Source organism: Trachurus japonicus, chromosome 1, assembly GCF_045865225.1.
Source record: "Trachurus japonicus isolate A0001 chromosome 1, Traja_1.0".
In the NCBI taxonomy this organism is placed as follows: domain Eukaryota; kingdom Metazoa; phylum Chordata; class Actinopteri; order Carangiformes; family Carangidae; genus Trachurus; species Trachurus japonicus.
In genome coordinates this window covers 24,925,537-24,942,716 of record NC_140907.1, presented here as the reverse complement: position 1 = coordinate 24,942,716, position 17,180 = coordinate 24,925,537, and the positions used below count along the sequence as shown (strand labels likewise).

Genomic DNA, 17,180 nt, shown 5'->3' with positions numbered 1-17,180 from the left:
AAATAGAGACAGTTACGTACAAACTCTGAATAAATACATATGCTCACTTGTGTGCAGTATTAATCTTTAACCTCCCATTATTACCTTCCTCTTCCTGGTACATTAGCAAATGATCAACCAGTATATAACAATATTGAGAGTTGAGGCAATTAAGTTAATAAAAAAAGGAGTCAAAATTATTGATTTATTTTCAGTTGGCTCCGGTATTACTATTTGCACATCATTTCCAGTTATTGTCCAGTCCCTTCATAAACTAGTGACATAGCAAAAGTCTTCCTGATAATATGTAGCTAGCTGCTAATATACTAGCCGGCTAGGAAGAAGCCAGTGCTCGTCAGTCCCAAGAGCTTTCTGAGATTCTTTCTGTTTGCCGTTTATTGGGCAATTTGCTGTATCTGGCATTCAGTTCTCGGTATTCTACATCATTTTACTCAATAAAAAAGGTTATTTAAAGAGAACAAAAGCACTCGGAGATAACAGAGTCTCTTTTGGTGCTAACAGGACAATAAATCCACAGAGTTCATTCAAAAGCTGATTCATTCAACTGTGGTCCACAAACTATTCTTCTTTTGTGGAGCAGTTTATATTCCAATAGTGGAGGATTAAATAAAAGTGGATGCTGCAGCTCAGCTAATAAGCTACAATAGCTTCCTCCAATCTGGCTCCTGGTTTCCTCAAAGGTCACACTGTCAGCACAGTTTGCTATTTGTCAATGAGTCTGAGCTGAATTCAACTGAATACAGACCTACATCAAAGACAAGGAAAATATTCATCATATTAATGATCCTTAGGTATAAGTCTACCAAAAAATAACCCAACAGGACATTTATTTTAATCATCTGGCTGCATTAAATTGTGAAACTTTTCCATTCACACACACTCATTTTATGCTGCCTTTAAATGAGGCCACTGTTATATTTAGCCGGTTTATAGCACTACCTGGCTGTAAACAGGAAGCGTAGCAGATTACTCCACAACTGTCCATCTGGACATTAATACACAATAGAAACCCAAAGCTATTTCACCGGCCGCAGACAGACTGTGTTGTTCACTGCAGGGCTCAGTTTAAGCCTGGCAACATACATTCATCCAAATTCACCAGACTGAGCGCGACAGAGAGAGTCTGTGTGGAGGAAAGATTCCTTTGATGTCTAATAAGCAATTATTGACATCTCACCACAATTTCTTCTTAAACTCGGTAATCCTGAACAGCAAGTTGTTTGACGGCTTAATTCACTGTTAGTACTTGGATTGCTTTTGACCACCTCAAATGATGCAGGCGTTCCATATTGATCCTGTGCTTTGTGTCTTATGTTTGTTTGCCGATTGCTCAATAATCCAATTATTGCAGCAGAGCTTTCTCTGAGCCCCTGTGATGTGTAGAGACACTTCCCTTAGCATGCAGAAAGGAGTGAGAAAACAGGGGAAGGAGAAAAGTGGGAAAGAGAGAGAACTCAGAGAGCAAGACAAGACTGTGTGAGATAACCTATGTGGGAGAGGGAGAGAGAGAGAGACGGGGAGAGTGAACGAGCGAAGGAGAAAGAAACCAGTGAGGGACTCTGCGGCTGTGTGTGTTCATGTGAGAGAAAGAAAAAGACAGAGGGGAGGGAAAAAAAGACTGAAAGTCACAGGCAAAGCCAAAGTTACCTTTATAAATGCACTGACCTTGTGCTCTACACATTAACCTCCCTCTCCAAGAGAATTAGTCTGTATCATTCACACTCTGCTGTTGCTAACTGCACCAATTGATTTCAGTGGACCAGAAAAGGGGAAATTGAATCTCTTGTTACCCTGGCCAAAGACCAAGGGAATACATGCTAATGCTGCACAGACAGACCTGAAATAACATCCTATGCTCACTGTTAGTCCACTGTTGTCTCTCAGGATAGATCTGGTGTGACTGGAATGGCTCCCCAGGGTGTGAGACTGTTGGAAAAGCTTCATAAGCTGTGGCTGGAAGGGATGGCTAAACTCTTTCACTGCTCTGTCGCTCTTTCTTCTGCGTGCGTCGCTCGGGTTTTCGATTGCAGGTAAGGGAAGAGGACAAAAGAATACAGAATAGGCCCGGTGAACAAATATTTTTTCATTGAGTGACATGTGGCATTATAGCATTGTACTGCAGCCATTCTAACCCTATTAAATCAGCAGTGAGTGTATTACTTCTGATTGATGGCCGAGGGCGAGGAGCTCAGACAGATTCATTTACGCAGCATTTGCTCCTCGTTAATAACAACTGATGCTATCACAACAAAAACAAGTTTTCAAATAGTCCTTTTGTACGTTCAACCCTGGCACAGAAAGGCTTTGGGGTGCAATGAGTTTAAAGAGACAGTTCGACTAAACATGTATGGATTTTTTTTAAACGCCCGCGGTGTACAATAGAAGCTGCAAGTCTCCAGCATGAGGCTAATGTTGATGTTCGGTTTCCACGACGGAACACTTTGCCTTCTGCAACAAATGGCTTTAATCCACATAAATTAGAAGAAGTTGCTCAGCAGGAGGCAAAGATTACAGGGATAACGCACACAGTGTGTGTGTGTGTGTGTGTGTGTGTGTGTGCGTGTGTTTTGGAGGAGAGAGGGACAACGTTAAGGAGTAGAGTAGAGAGAGGCTCCAACGAAATGGCTGAGGAAGCAGGAGTGTTTACAGAGGCGCGGTGAAAGAGCAGCAGCTGGGGTAAGAACCTTTCAGAAGCATGCCAGAGCTAGCCCACAACAAGAAAGGAGGAAGGAGAAGGGGAAAAAAAGGTGGCACGAGAGGAGGGTTGAATCGAATCAGCAGGGGGAAAAAAAAAAAAGTGGAGAAGGAGCTCAGGCTGTGCGACAAAGTGAAAACAGCTTTGTTTTACCCAGAGTCCTTAATGATATAAGGTATTGTTTAAATATTGTTTTAAATAAGATAATTTTGTGGTTTTTCTGACCAGGAAATAATGCGGCTTTTCGCTCAGGAGGATTCTAAGTGGGACAAAGTGGAAACACACAGGGAGGCAAATAGAGCCCAGACATGAAATAAATACAAACCCATGTTTCTTTGAACATCCAATGGGCCAAGACAGTTACTGATTTTTTATTTTTTTTATTTGCAGCAGGAGAGGGTCGTTCATCTTAAACCTCAAATGTGTGATGTATCTCCGACTCAGCAACAGGCCATCAGCTTTGGACCTTTTTGGATTTATGGGGTTTCATTATGTCAGGAAATATCTTTCCTTTAGATATATAGCACTTTACGTGACTAAGGTTATAAACCGTAACATGCATGTTTTAAGGAGCAGTAGGTGTTAAATGGAAATTATGACTTCTGTTTCCCGGGGAGGGGGTTCGATGGTGACAGATCCATTCAGAGCAGCCTGGCACCTCTTTGGCATTTACAGTAACCAGAGTTTGTATGCTTTGGCCATGGATCCCAGTGAAATGGGCATGCTTCACACACTAACATGGCTGTTATGACAGGCTTTCTCCTATAAAGCCTCTGTGGACAGACAGGCCCTGAGGGCAGAGTACATAAAGAGGAGTCAGTGGCACATTGAGAAGCCATCAATGTGCTACACAGTGCATGGTGTCAGAAATCTGGATGTAGTGTGCCACTCAGGGTTTGGTAGAGAGAGTAAATGCTTGATGGGAGATTGACAGACGTCTCTCCCAATTCCACCCTTTGCATCGCTCAGAAAAACTAATTACGCTCTATTTCCTCCTATAAAGCTACTCATTAGCGCTGACAGGTTTCGCAACATGAAGCAGAACAGTGAATAGATAGAAACTGTAGAGCTACAAGCTGCTTTCCTGCTGCACAAAACCCGCGCTTCAATAGGGAATCCTTTGTTCACTGTATAAATCTCCACGGGCTAAACTCCTGTTCCTGATTCAGTCTCTATGGGCTAGAAGTAATGAAAATATACTTTTATTTTAAAAATCCACTCAGGTTAGACCATGAGCAGTATCCTTTAAGCAAGAGATCCAGAAAACAGATTTAATTTCTACTTCTTTATTTCCAGTAAACATAATAAGAAAAACAACACCCTCATACACCCGCTTCACATCAGAGGCTGTACATACACATCCCCTCTCTTCTCCACCTGAGACCTCTCTCCCATTCTTAAATATTTATACGATGAGCTGAAGATGTCATGTATTTATCCTAATCTTCAGAGTTTCGCACACCTCAGACAATAGGATGTGGTGTGTACACAAGGCAGCGAGGGGAAGAGCAGCAGGGAGAGAGAGAGATAGAGAGAGGAAGTGGAGAAACCTCTGAACTGACAGTATTTCCCTCAGATGGAAAATGTGGGAGATATTCTGAGCCCCAGGAGTATTTGGTTGGGCGAATGTTTTATTTGAACAGGGCGTCACAGTGGCAAAGCCTGATGTTATGATTTATTAAAAGTGCAGTGTGAGGGGAATTATAACATGGTGGGGAATGGTACATACATATGTGCATGTGCCTGTGCCTGTAACTGTATGTTGATTGGTGTGCATGTGACTGCTGTGCCTGGAGAAAGAGGACAAGAACAAGTACAGTCATATGACTGTGTGTTTATAACACTAATTTCTTGGTCGACACTGCAGTTCTTCTTTACCATGAATAAGATAAAGCAGGTAGCATCTATGAAGATATATGGGACAGCGGCTGGGCAGTAATTAAACATTATTTATCATCCCACAGTGGAATTATGTTGTAATGATGGAACAATTAGCCGATAAAAAGATTAGTTAACAGACAGAAACGTCACTATTTTAATAAATGATTAATGGTTAAAGTCACTTTTTCAAGGACAAATGACACACATTCACTGGTTCCAGCTGTGACCATTCACTGTTTTTGTCTCTGGAGTTATTGGGAGAGAAAAAGTCGACTATCTTGGCCTTCAGGGAATTTTGAAAGGAATTTTTCTTCAGCTCCTTACACTTTATGGATTTATCAATAAATCTGATTAGTTTAATACATCAAATAAATAAATAAATATGGACAAATGCCTGTCAAGTTGCTACAACCAAAGTTGTCATTAATAATAGATATCTTTTTTTGGTCTTTTGTCTTAATTTGAAAGTTTTCAGTTAAGACGTAAACATGAGAGAGAGAGAAACAGGTGCGACAAACAATAGAGGTCCCTGTATGCAGCTCAGTGAAACTGAGCATGAGTTTAATTAATTTTTGCGCGAGACATTTGTGCGTGTATTTGCCAGAATTGAGCCCGGGATGCTGTGGTTACATCATGTGCCTCTTAATCACTAAGCCACCAGGAAGCTGTTCAATTCCTTATTTTGTCTGAGATAAGTTAAAAAGCCCAGAGGGATTTAGATCATAATATGAGATGGAGAAATATAAAACAAAGACAAATTCTCACACTGACGGAGCTAGAACCTACAAATGTCTTACATTACCTATGGCACACATTTAGATATGTCACTTATTAATCAGTGTTCTGTTGATAGAGAAATTGATTGGCAGTTTTAACATATTCGTATGATTGCCCTAAGTAATGACAAGTTTCTGTATGACTTCATGCAGCTCACTTCAGTTGACCATCGATTTGATTATTTTGAGTGTGATCATGACATGCAGTCTGAACGCCTCATGCTACTTGCATTTTTTTTTTTTTTTTACACATCAAAGCAGTTAGAGTGTAAATCACTCTGCTCTAGTAATGGGCAACACAATGATTTGAATCTATAGATAATGCATTGATTTTGCATTTAATCATCAGGCAGTTTTTAACTTTATTAAACCATTCCCTCTAAAAAATCATTCCAATATTAGTGGGATTGGAGATTTAAAATTCACTTTCTGCAGATGCTACTATTTAAACATTCCCTTTTGTTTACTCCCTGCCCTGTCCCTCTCTCTGTCCTTTATCCTAGTCTCTGTATCCCTCCAGTCGGCCTCACTGACATCTCTGGAAGTGGCCAGCCCATAAGGTGACAGGGGCGCCTGCTCTGTCAGGGCAGCCACATGCACCACTGCATATCTTTCACCCCATTAAATATACATCAATAGTCAGCCATACCTGTGAGGCACTTCTCACCTGGGCCAAGGTTATGATGACTGATGTTATTTTTAACTTCCAGTTTTGAACAGGAAATTTTGTTTTCAGCTACAATATGTGTCACATGTAAGAACACAATGATGAAAAGGCTGAGCGAGAGGTGAACAAGTGATAGAAAAACAACCTTTCCCTCTTGATGTTTATGTTCTTGTCCCTCAACGACTCCCCCTTTTCCTCCTTGTTCTCTCTGCACACAGCCAATATGTCTCTTTGAGCAACACATAAAAAAAGACTTTGGTGTTAAGGCAAGTCTGGGGCATTGTATGGAGATGGTCAAAGTTTTGTGTACACCTTGGGTCTTGAAACCACCAGCTGTGTTGCGTGAATTTGGCGGCTGATGTCACTAAACTGATGCATAAGACAGAACAGAACAGAATCGTATGACGTGAGCGTTCACGTCTGTGCTGCTGCATCGCAGCTGCCACCTGCTCTGTCTCCAAACACAGAGTTTGCAGGCTACTAGGATGTGGGATTTCTTTATATCATCAATCAATTTTTGATTGATTTTGACAGAAAGCATTAGAAAGATTCCACTTTCCCTTCATGCAGCTACTGAAATGATTCAAAAATATCTTTTTCTTCATCTTAGACAGACAACTATAGTAAGTTTTGTGTAATGTTGCTGGTACAATGTGAATATGACATTACAGTAACAGGTATTTTCTCTGTCTGTTTCTGCTGGGAGAATGAACCATTTGATCCCAGCATGCAACAGCAACACCAGCCAGTTTGTCTGCTCTAACCCAATAACACTGAAATTAAAATTAACACGTTCCACAGCAATGCCACGCATCCAGTGTGTTCCTGGCCCTATGATAGAGGAGCAACAGGAAGACAAGCAGGAGAAACAGACATGTTATCTCCATGTAAGTGTACAGTAGCACTTGAGGTGTCTTTATTTCTTTTGAAAGCACAAAGTGAATTCATTTCCGTTTCCTCTTTGTCTAGGCCAGTCTGGTAGTTTTTCAGGGTATTCGTACTTAATCTGAAAACAGAGAAATGTGGATCTAGTTTGTTGGATTGCAACTGCTCATGTGAAAGCCAGTGCAGTCTACACCAGTGAGATAAAAATTTGGGGTCAGTTACACAAAGATATTTCAGACGAGTCTTTGGTGTTGGTCCAGTCTAATCTGTGCTCATAGATTATTCTAATCCAAGTAAATAGATTCACAAAAATGAAGATAACAGATTTCAAATTAAAAACATTTGACACTGTAGCCTTCTCCCTGGCTAACTAGGGTCTGACACCTAGGTTACCATGTTGACAATCAGTGACACCTGCCCAATAGCCAGCACCAAAACAACAGAAAAACAGGGCTCATAATTTGTGCTTTGCCAGCACTGAAAAAGCAATGAGAAGGGAAAGAGTTCTTAGAGACCGAAGCTACTTTTTTTTTTTTTTTCAAATTACACTTTTTTTTGTTACACTTCACTGAAAAGCAAAATATCCTTTTAACCTTTGAACACGTTCTGCTGGGTAAACAGAGATGAGTCGTTTCTCAGTTTGCCTTTCTTTATTTTCTAAAAAAGTCTTAATTTAATTTCAGATAGTCAAGAACTAAACCGCTTTGAAATTTTTTGACATATACCTCAAGTCTAACTATTTTGTCTATCTAAGCCACAGTCCATTTTTTCGAAATGGGTCTGTGGTGTAGATTAAAGGTTTGGATTAATTTAAATTGTGGTGAGAGTTAGATTTGTCACCACATACATGTTCACTGTGTAAACTGAGGTTTTCCTTTTTGCACTAGATTTATTTTTTTCTATGAGAACCTAATTGCACTATGTCCCTCAGCAGGTGTTGCATTGTTCATCCAGTGGCCATCTGGGCCTGTAATCCTTTGGAGGTGAACACACTGAATTTGAAAAAGGTCATTGCACAGACACATTTAGTTTGGCCCAACATTGTGTGTATGTGTGCGTGTGTGCACCTGTGCACGTCTTTGCCCTCTAACCTTCTTTCTCTTTTGCATTTTGTGCCGCATGTGTGGGACATTTTGTACTTGTGAGGTCAGAATCTTAAACTTGACCTTTTAGGAGCATAATGTCAAGCTTTACAATAAGAAAGCCTGATGCTGCTGGACAAACAGTGGTCATAATCCTGTTGAGCAGGTCATTGTGTTTGCTCTGGGTTGGTGGAAAGTAAGCTGAACCAATCTCTAAACACACAATTTTTAATACAATAATATTTGATTTTTTTTTTATCTGCAGATGTTTTATCTAAACGATATACTGTGCACAAACCTAAAAATATATATTTCTAGTTGATGTATCATCATCACATTTTTGGTCATTACATGATTGGCTCCTGATAGATGCTGTCAGCAGCACTTTGAGCTAAGTGGGTGAGCGGAGGCGGGACTTCTCGCTGGGTATACGACTACTCTTCTGCTGTTGAACCTGTCAAATACTATTGAGAGGCTGACTGGAGAGCAGCTCTCAGCAGTTCTGGAGCTAACATGCAGAATGTGCTGCCGTGGTGCTAACCACCTGGATCTTAGCCAGCCAGAGACTTGCCTTTGGTTCCTCTGCACAGCCCTCTTCTTGAGGTTGTGGTTTCATACCCTGTGACTTCAGTGAACCACTCGACTATTAACTGTACATACAATAAACACCCCGGGCAGGTCCTCCTGGCAGCCCCGTAGCTAACTTTAGCCCTCAGTATGTATGTTAATCTACTATGATTTGTGTGTGTGCAGCGTTTCCCCTCTGCTCACACTGGACTTGCTGCCTGCTCTTCCTCCATGTGTGTCCCAGCAGAATTGTAAATGACTGGTGGGTGGTGAGGATAATCACATGTGACAGCTAATGCGTAGGGTTGCTGGCAACATGTGTCAGCGCCAGTGTACATTAACCTACATTCAGATTGAGGCTTTTTGAATCACACGAGAAAGGAAAAGGTCGCTTTTTGAATAAGATATTTTTTGGCACATTTAAATCCTCTGGTCTCATTCGCTCAGACTGTTTAGTTTTTAAGGTTTTAGCAATTAAACGTCCCCTTTCTGTACAGTGTAATCTTATTGACTAGACCCTTCTTCTACTTAAAAAGGTAAGTATAAGTGTTGGCTGCGTGCTAACTGTTGCTAGAAAGAGAACAGAGGTGAGTGTGTGGTGTGGAGGTGGCTCAGGTCAGGGCTGATCCCTTAAAGATAATCTCCCTCTCCAGGGATTTGTTTTTCTCTTCGTCCTAGGGCCTCTAAGCTGAGTTTGGAGGTCACCTGTTGCACAGGCAACCGGACACATTTGTAAGGAGCCGGGCATCGCATGGAGTTAGAGGGAGAAAGCACAGTAAGCAGTAAATAGAGCTGAAACATGAACACAAGGAGAGGCCAGGTTTAGAGTTCATCCATGCCACTGAAATCAAAGGATTTGCGTCTATAACAAAACCAGTTTTGGCAGCATGGCTTTGAAGTGGTCCATTTGTGTTTATCTTCGTGGCAGGAAGCTAGATTAGAGTCAATTTTGAGCCATGTTTCACAAAGGTGGTGAAAACAGCCCTCTTCTTGTGTATTTAGTTAGATTTGAGCCAACTACTGCGCTTATTTTTGTTGTCATCATGTAGGTTTATGTTCACTAGAGAAAAGTGATTTAAGTCACTCAACTGGTATTTCATGTTCCTTCATGTGTTGAACATTTTGTGTTTAACACCACAGCCCCTTGTTTGCATGGTTTTTCTCATTCCCATGCCTGGAAATCAACCTGGTGCCCAACAATGTATTTCTCAACATGTCAGCTGAACTGTGTTCCCAGCTGTTGTTTTGGCTGCTTCTGTTTTTAGCGAAAGGAAACTTGGAAACTTGGTGCTAAATTCAGAGACTTTTGGGACCAATAGCAGATCAGTGTGAGGAGCACGTGAGAACTTAAGTTCTCGACGGCAGTAAAGGCACTTTTGTACAGTCGATCAAGAGAGTGCTCCAGGACGTGACAAGAAGATTTGTTAAGGCTCCTACAGAGCTGAATAGATGAATAGTATGATTGTTTATAGGGGGATAAATTAAGCACAGTAAAAGACTGAAGTGGTGTTGTTTTGTATTGTAATGTGTTCAGATTACATGTACAATTTTTCACAGCACAGTTGGATTTCACAACATTTGGCCACTGTTTGTTGTTTTGTCCACCTCTTGTGGCATATGACAACTCCCAGCTCTGGAAAAAAACATCTCTGAATGGAGAAGGTTTTGGGATAGCCAAGCTAACGTGCGGATTTATACCCGTAAAGCCTCTCGATATTTTCCAAAGAGTTCCTTGAGGTACTGGAGATCTTTAGCCTGGTTCATGCTCTGTGTGTAAATAAACTCTGTGGACTGCATGTGGTCAGAAATGAACGAGTGGGTGTGTTGACCTCGTAAACTGTATAGGAAAAGATATTTCTTTTGTTATCATGGCATTATGCAAAAGACTGAATTTTAATATGGCTGCACTAAAGTTCTGGGGTCAGATGCACAAACCGCTGTAGATTCATTACTAAAACTATTTGTATGAACAAAACCAGACATTTGCATTTATGCATCCATTTCGTCAGAATCATAAAGCGTTACGTATGCACAGTTCTGATGCAAAAGCCGGGTTTCCACCCCCGCAATTAGCCATAAATGGATGAGGAAACTTTGCATTAAGAATAACACAGTCTCCATCATAAGCTATCAGACACTGAAAACAAAGAGGAGAAAGAAGCTCATTTTCACTGAATGTGGAACAAAAATGTGCATCAGTCTTGTACTGTACTTAAATTTATGTTAAATTATGTGTCTCTGCTTATTTTCTATTTTCAATTCTCTACTCTACTGTAAGCTTGGGCTGCTTTTTAAAAACCATGTACCAAGTACCTGTGGTCCAAGGAATGTGTGTTTATAAATACCAGTTTGTATCATGTGCTGGAAATGGCGCACGCATGGTTTTTGTGTGTACGCATCATAAATGCATCTGGCCCCCGGAGTTGATTTGTAAAGTTTGTAAAGCATAAAAAAAACACGTACACCAGCATTCACACTGAGTTTAAGTATAACGTGCTGCACAGAAAAACATGAACGAAGCTCTGGCCGCCCGGTGGCCTAATTTTATACTGTATGGATGTGATCAGTCCCTCGTTGCCCTTGACAGGCATGAATTACAGGAGTTTCCAGCCACGATAATCCTCCACACCCAATAATAACACCCTGCCACATCTCTCTGAGATTCGTGCCTGCATGCTGCACCACTTAGCCAACATGTCTCAGGTGTTTAATTTATTTCACATTGCGAGATAGTGAGTGATTTAGGGGGGGTAGTTAAAGTGGTCAAACAGCACCGGTGGGTTACAAGCAGCTGAGCTTCACTCCTGCTGTCCTAAAGGTGTCTACTGTCTCAGTGAGGGCCCTGAGCCAATCAGCTGCTGCAGCATACGGACGGACGGACGGACGGGTGAAAGTTGGAAATGGAGATGATGTTTATAGTTGTTTGTGGAATTCAGAGACAGAACTCAGTTTTGTACTCAACATGTCTGAAGCTGTACCTGTGTGTAGATCTCAACGATACCGCAGTCTGAATCCGCCCATACACCTAGCCCCCAGCGAGTCCCTGAAGAGAGCCGAGTGTGAGTGTGTGTGTGTGTGTGTGTGTGCATTTCTGGACTTGTCTCACTTCTTTGTTTACACTCAAAACAGAGGATTTATATAAAGATAATCGCGATTCGCTGTCACAGGGAAGGTCACTTCAAGTTTCTCGGCGTGAGCCTTGGAGGGGAGACAACACAACAGCTTGGAATTTAAAACAAGGAATGCAATCACAGCCGGGACACCAGACTCGATCAGACAGCAAATTTGCCGTTACTGTGGTGAAATACATTTTATTTGATGGTGAAAATGCCTCATTTGCCACCGTGCTTTAAGTCTTTACGCACTGTATTTTACCAGTAAATATGAGCAAAATTATTCACTTTGAAAAGGAAAATGACTATTTCTCATTTCTGGGGATTGTGTGAAGCAATCAGGCACAGCAGTCTAAGCTTCTACACTTTTTCTTAAGCGTATGAGACAGCAGGTCAGAGTAGATCATACTGTAACCTTAACACAAGTGTAACACAAACCTGCCAAAGAGGAAATCTCATATTTCTGTATGCTCAGGTACTCTGCCCAATGCCAGGGTCACCTTCGCCGGAAAAATAAATCCCTGGTGGCTCTCTAACACTACCCATAAGACCTCTCTCCCTTTGAGAGGCGGTGAGTGGGTGTCAACCTAATGTTTATACTGTCTGCTCATGGTTATGTAAGCCATTTTGTCCTCTCTTTCTCTTTTCTCTCCCTCTCCATCTCTCTCGGCTTGTTTAAACTAATCTACCTTTACCTTTCCAACATGCCAAGTTGTGTGTTACGTAAATATCCTTTGAACTGGTCTAGCTTAAGGTTTTTCAGTGCGCTAAGGTGTGTATTACATAAATATTGTAGGCCAGACTGTAGAGAGGTGCTGTACCGTGGAAGCAGTGTTTTTTCTTTTTTTTTCCCTTTCTTTTTTCCAGAGTCAAGGATGCTTCTCTTTCATGAAGGGCAGGTTCAGGGAGGCTGTGGTACTTGTCTGAACTATCCCTGTGATAACAGCCTCTAGAATGAGCGAGTCAGTGTGTCTGCTCAAACACACACACACACAAACACACACACACACACACACACAAATGTATCTTTACAGTGGGCGGCTCTACAGCAGTGTAAATACAGCACAGTACAGTACAGTACACAGATCCATCGTTTGTGTGTGTGTGTGTGTGTGTGTGTGTGTGTGTGTGGCAGACAGCGTTACATGCATGATGAGGACATTGTTTTTCTATACAACAGAACTCTCTCTGTGGTTCAGCTGCTTGCTTACTGACTCTGTCATACTAATGTACTTTGTGTGGGTCACAGGGTTCAGTCAGTCTTACCACGTGGGGCCTGCTGTCCTCCATCATGCAGCCATTCTCATGGCCCATTATTCACCCATAATGATGTTATCTTGATAACCTCGGGAATAAGTACGGGTCCCCCCCCCCCCTCACTTCCTTTACATCTCTAATTTGTCAGTTTTCTTCAACTTCATGCTCTGTTCCTATGGCAACTAATTGCTCCAGTTATGCCACGCTCAGCTGACTTCTGACCTTTTTCTTGTGACCCATATTGACCTGTTTATGGTTAATGGATTAAGAGAGAGATAAAGAGGGAGAGGAAACAGCTTCAATTGACTGCTGTGATTATAAAGTGCAGAGTTTCCGGGTTCTGATAAATCTTTGGCTTAAATAACCTTCCTTTTCTGCTCTTATTGCTCGCTGATTTAGCATTCCTTCCACAGCTGAGAGAGGGTGGAGATATTTGAACCATTTGGAGAATGCTCCCAGTGTGACATCCGAATTACTTGTAGAATAGCATGAAGCCAATTTGAGCTCAAACATCTGTCCTGCGGTTTGTCCTTACTCATTTTAGTGGGCACAGTGGGCTTCGTCTAGCTTCGAACTCTCACATTTCTTTTGATTTTGTCATTTCATTAATACTTTCCCCCAAGCAGCATGTTGGTCTGTGAAGCAGCGAAGGGGGCGGGCAGCAAAGAGTTAGGAGGAGATACAAATTTCTGCTTGTTCGTTTTGGTGGGAAGAAACAGGCATTGTGTACTCGCACTCATCTGGATCCTCATGGGAAATAAACAGCAACTAAATCAGTTGTTAGCTTTGTGTGTTATCTTTAAAGATGAAAGGACACTGAAAACAATGAAACCGCTGCCCTGGGGTTTCTGTAGGAAGGGAAAAAAGCAACAACTGGAGCGAAGAATGAAACCTTTGATCTGTGCAGTCAGTCCCATTGAGTTAGTATGAGACTGTACCCAGAAATAGAGAAGACAGGGGTCAAGAAAAAAAAAAGTCACAGACCCAGTTCACAGAAGTATAGCCTATTCACTTTTCCAGTGCTTTTTCGGCTGCAGTTACAGTCATTATTTCAGAGATATTCGTATTGGTTATTAGATTATTTTCCCCCAAAAACATGTAATCAGTCAGCATTATTTCTGCAGATTTGTTTCTAATGCTCTGTGGTTCTGTGTTTTTCATTATGTGATGAAGGGTGACGCTGTGTTCTGCAGGCAGGTCTAAACAGTGACAAGATGTTACCTCAATTTTTACATTATCATTTCAGCCTTCATTAAAAGAGACACAAATTGCAACTTCAAAATATATTTCGAACTGTGAAAATGACAAGCAAAAAAGAAAAAAAAAAACAATCACTTGGACAGGTCCTTGTGGCCTAGTGGTCAAAAATGCTGCACCACTTACAGTAACTTGACTTGTCATTCCCTTATTTTTTTCCCAAGTTTATTTAATCATATTTCCATACTAGACACTGATTAACAGTAAACTATCATCTCTGCTGAAAGTGCCTGATTTGGGAATGCCTGTTCGCTCGTGTTTAGTTTTGGACTACTGGCAGCCATTGGTGCACAGTCAGTGCAGCCTGGCCTGTCTGCTCTGGTTTCATAAGCAGAGAGTGAATGACCTATATACTTCTCTGAGGGAGGGGAAGTCACCTTGTTGGTGGACCAGCAGGCAGGCACGCTGGTGCACAGTGACTAGGTTTTAATGTGCAGCACTATCAAAGCTTTGACTACCGATTAGTACAGGCACGGTTGTAAGAAGGACTTCTCAGCTGCTGTTTTTCTTTTCTTCGGTGGATCATCTTTCTATTTAACGCTGCTTTGTCCCGGTGTGAATAGGTATATAGTGGGAATAGTGGAATGCTTGGTTAGATTAACATGCTGAAAAACACACACGACGACACGGACTGGATTTGCACATGCACACAGACACACACATTAGCTGAAACCATGGGGCCCAGTGCCAGAAAGATCTAGTCAGACAAACACCTCACCAGAGACTCCTCTAAGCGTCCTAACAAATTGAATGTGTGTGTAGATGGACAAGAGGGAATTAGATCAGTGGTCCTGATTGTATCTGAGTGTGCTGTTGCTGTACCCCTTTCCAGCAAGTCCCCTGGAGGAAATGTGCATGCGTGAGAGAGGGAGAGAGAGAGAGAGCGGGAGAGAGAGAGAGAGAGAGCGAGAGAGAGAGAGAGAGAGGGGCACAGAGTCAGGGGGAGAGGGGGGGGAGGGAGAGAGACAGAGCTTGGCAGCTGGTTTGATGAAGGATGTAAGGAGAATGTTAACCAGACAATCACCTTGCATGTTATTGATTGAGATGGCAGAGAGGTAATTAGCACAGAAAAGAAGGGGAAGCTGAGGCCACTTTAATGTTTTGATACAAGGTGTTCTCTCTTTGTACCCATCTACATGTTGTGTTCTTTGCGTGTGTTTATGTGCATGGAGGCGAATTCATCAAATATTATAGTGTGCACTCTGCAGTGCACCCCAATGTGTAAAGACCTTATCTTACACGCATACGACGTTAAATCCACTCAAAATGTAAATGTACGCAAGCATGTATAATTTTTTATTATATGTGAGAGCCACCTGCTTCAGTGTCATTCCATTAACTAGTAGCAGAAATAAGTAGCATACCCTAATATAATAAGCCTATTAGAATTTTATTCACACCATTAAGCTACATGTCATGTGTCCTCCTCCACAGAGCAAACCTTTTCTGCAAAATGATGAAACCATGTCAGCTTTCATACGAAAAGACATTTAGTGCCCAATTCAGCCGTTTAATTCTCCTTCATTTTTTTTACCCACACACCCTATCTTTTGACTTACATCTCCATTAATTTTGGTTTGGTTTGAGTAATAGATGTAGTCGTAATGTCCCTGGTTGTGCACTAGATATAATGTAGGGCCAAGTATTGAATCTACATGTTGTAGAGCTCAACTGATTTTTGAAGCTCAAACTGATTTTGCACAATTAATTGAAATATAATCAGAATGGCTACACAAACATACGGTCCAGGCAAAAGGGTACATTTGGTGCAAGAACAAATAAAAATCACATCATCATTTTTTCCAACTGTAATCACAATTTCATATTATCAAACCCTATTGAGAGTTTAAAAATCCAAATCTAAAATCTTTTTTTCTTTTTTTTTTCATTTAATGTTTAACACCTTTGATAATGCGCTCTTAACTTTGGTTATTTCATATTTATGTTCAAAATAGATAAGTTAACATAAAGCTAACAACTGTTTCTCACACTGGCCTGGATTTATTGGTTCCAATACTGACAGCTGTCCTGAATGAACAATAAGTCATATTAACAAAATTAGAGTTGATATTAATCTCCTGTTGACCTCTCCCTCCTCATATTTGCATATTCAAATAAATGTCTAAACTTGAAGCTTGAACAAGCAATGACATTTAGGAAATGTAACCAATTACTGGGTCAAAAGGTCAGCATATTATACAAACTTATCACACATGAGCCCACACATATTAATGCAACGCTTATAAAATGTTTTAAATTTGTTCATATTCATGTCTATCAAGGTTTAGCTGACAAATTATCATGATTTAGATTTTAGGTTATATTGTCCATCTCTATTTTGAGTGCACTAAAGTCTTTTTTTTTTTTTTTTTTTTGGCTTCTTCAAACATGGCAGCGTTTCACTTTTGTACCTTGGATTCATCATAACAGATTAACTATAGACAGTCCATAATTGTCCATTACTTTTGACCTTTAACACTCATGTCCCACAATTGCATGACTGGTTAAACTGCACCTGTTAACTAATTGTCTCACTTAGTGTTGCACCAGTCGGAACATACTGTACATCCTGAGCTGTAATGGTCATGTAATTGTAGAAATCAGTCGGTGGTGAAAGCAGTAAACGATGCCAAAGTAAACAATGACTTGGATCAGGCAGAAGTGCAGCAGACTGTCATCAGCTCTGTTGCCTGTTGGTTGTAGATCTGAGTAAATAATGACGACATCCTGCTGTACCTATAGTACAGCACACACATCAGCACTGATTCTCACCCTTGCTCTCCGACACCAAACCGCTCGCACGCTTGAAACTATTACAGCAAGATTTTTTTGCTCCATCGTGGTTTATGTTATTTTAGTCCACCACTCAACACTGCTTCAAGCCAGAGCAGACAAGTGTTTTGGAACCTACTTAAATTTGACATCCTGCTCTATGTCTCTGTGCTTATTGAATTTAAATAATCTCCTCTATAATTCTGTCATTGTCATCTCTGTAAGCCT

General features: G+C 41.1%; 2 protein-coding genes across 2 annotated transcripts in view; one reads left to right on the top strand and one right to left on the bottom strand.

Moving 5' to 3' along the window:
* nr3c2 (nuclear receptor subfamily 3, group C, member 2) overlaps positions 1–17,180 on the top strand; it is a 76,840-nt gene that overhangs the window by 27,491 nt on the left and 32,169 nt on the right. The gene's annotated exons all lie outside the window — the stretch shown is intronic.
* dclk2a (doublecortin-like kinase 2a) overlaps positions 1–17,180 on the bottom strand; it is a 140,608-nt gene that overhangs the window by 111,257 nt on the left and 12,171 nt on the right. The window lies entirely within an intron of this gene.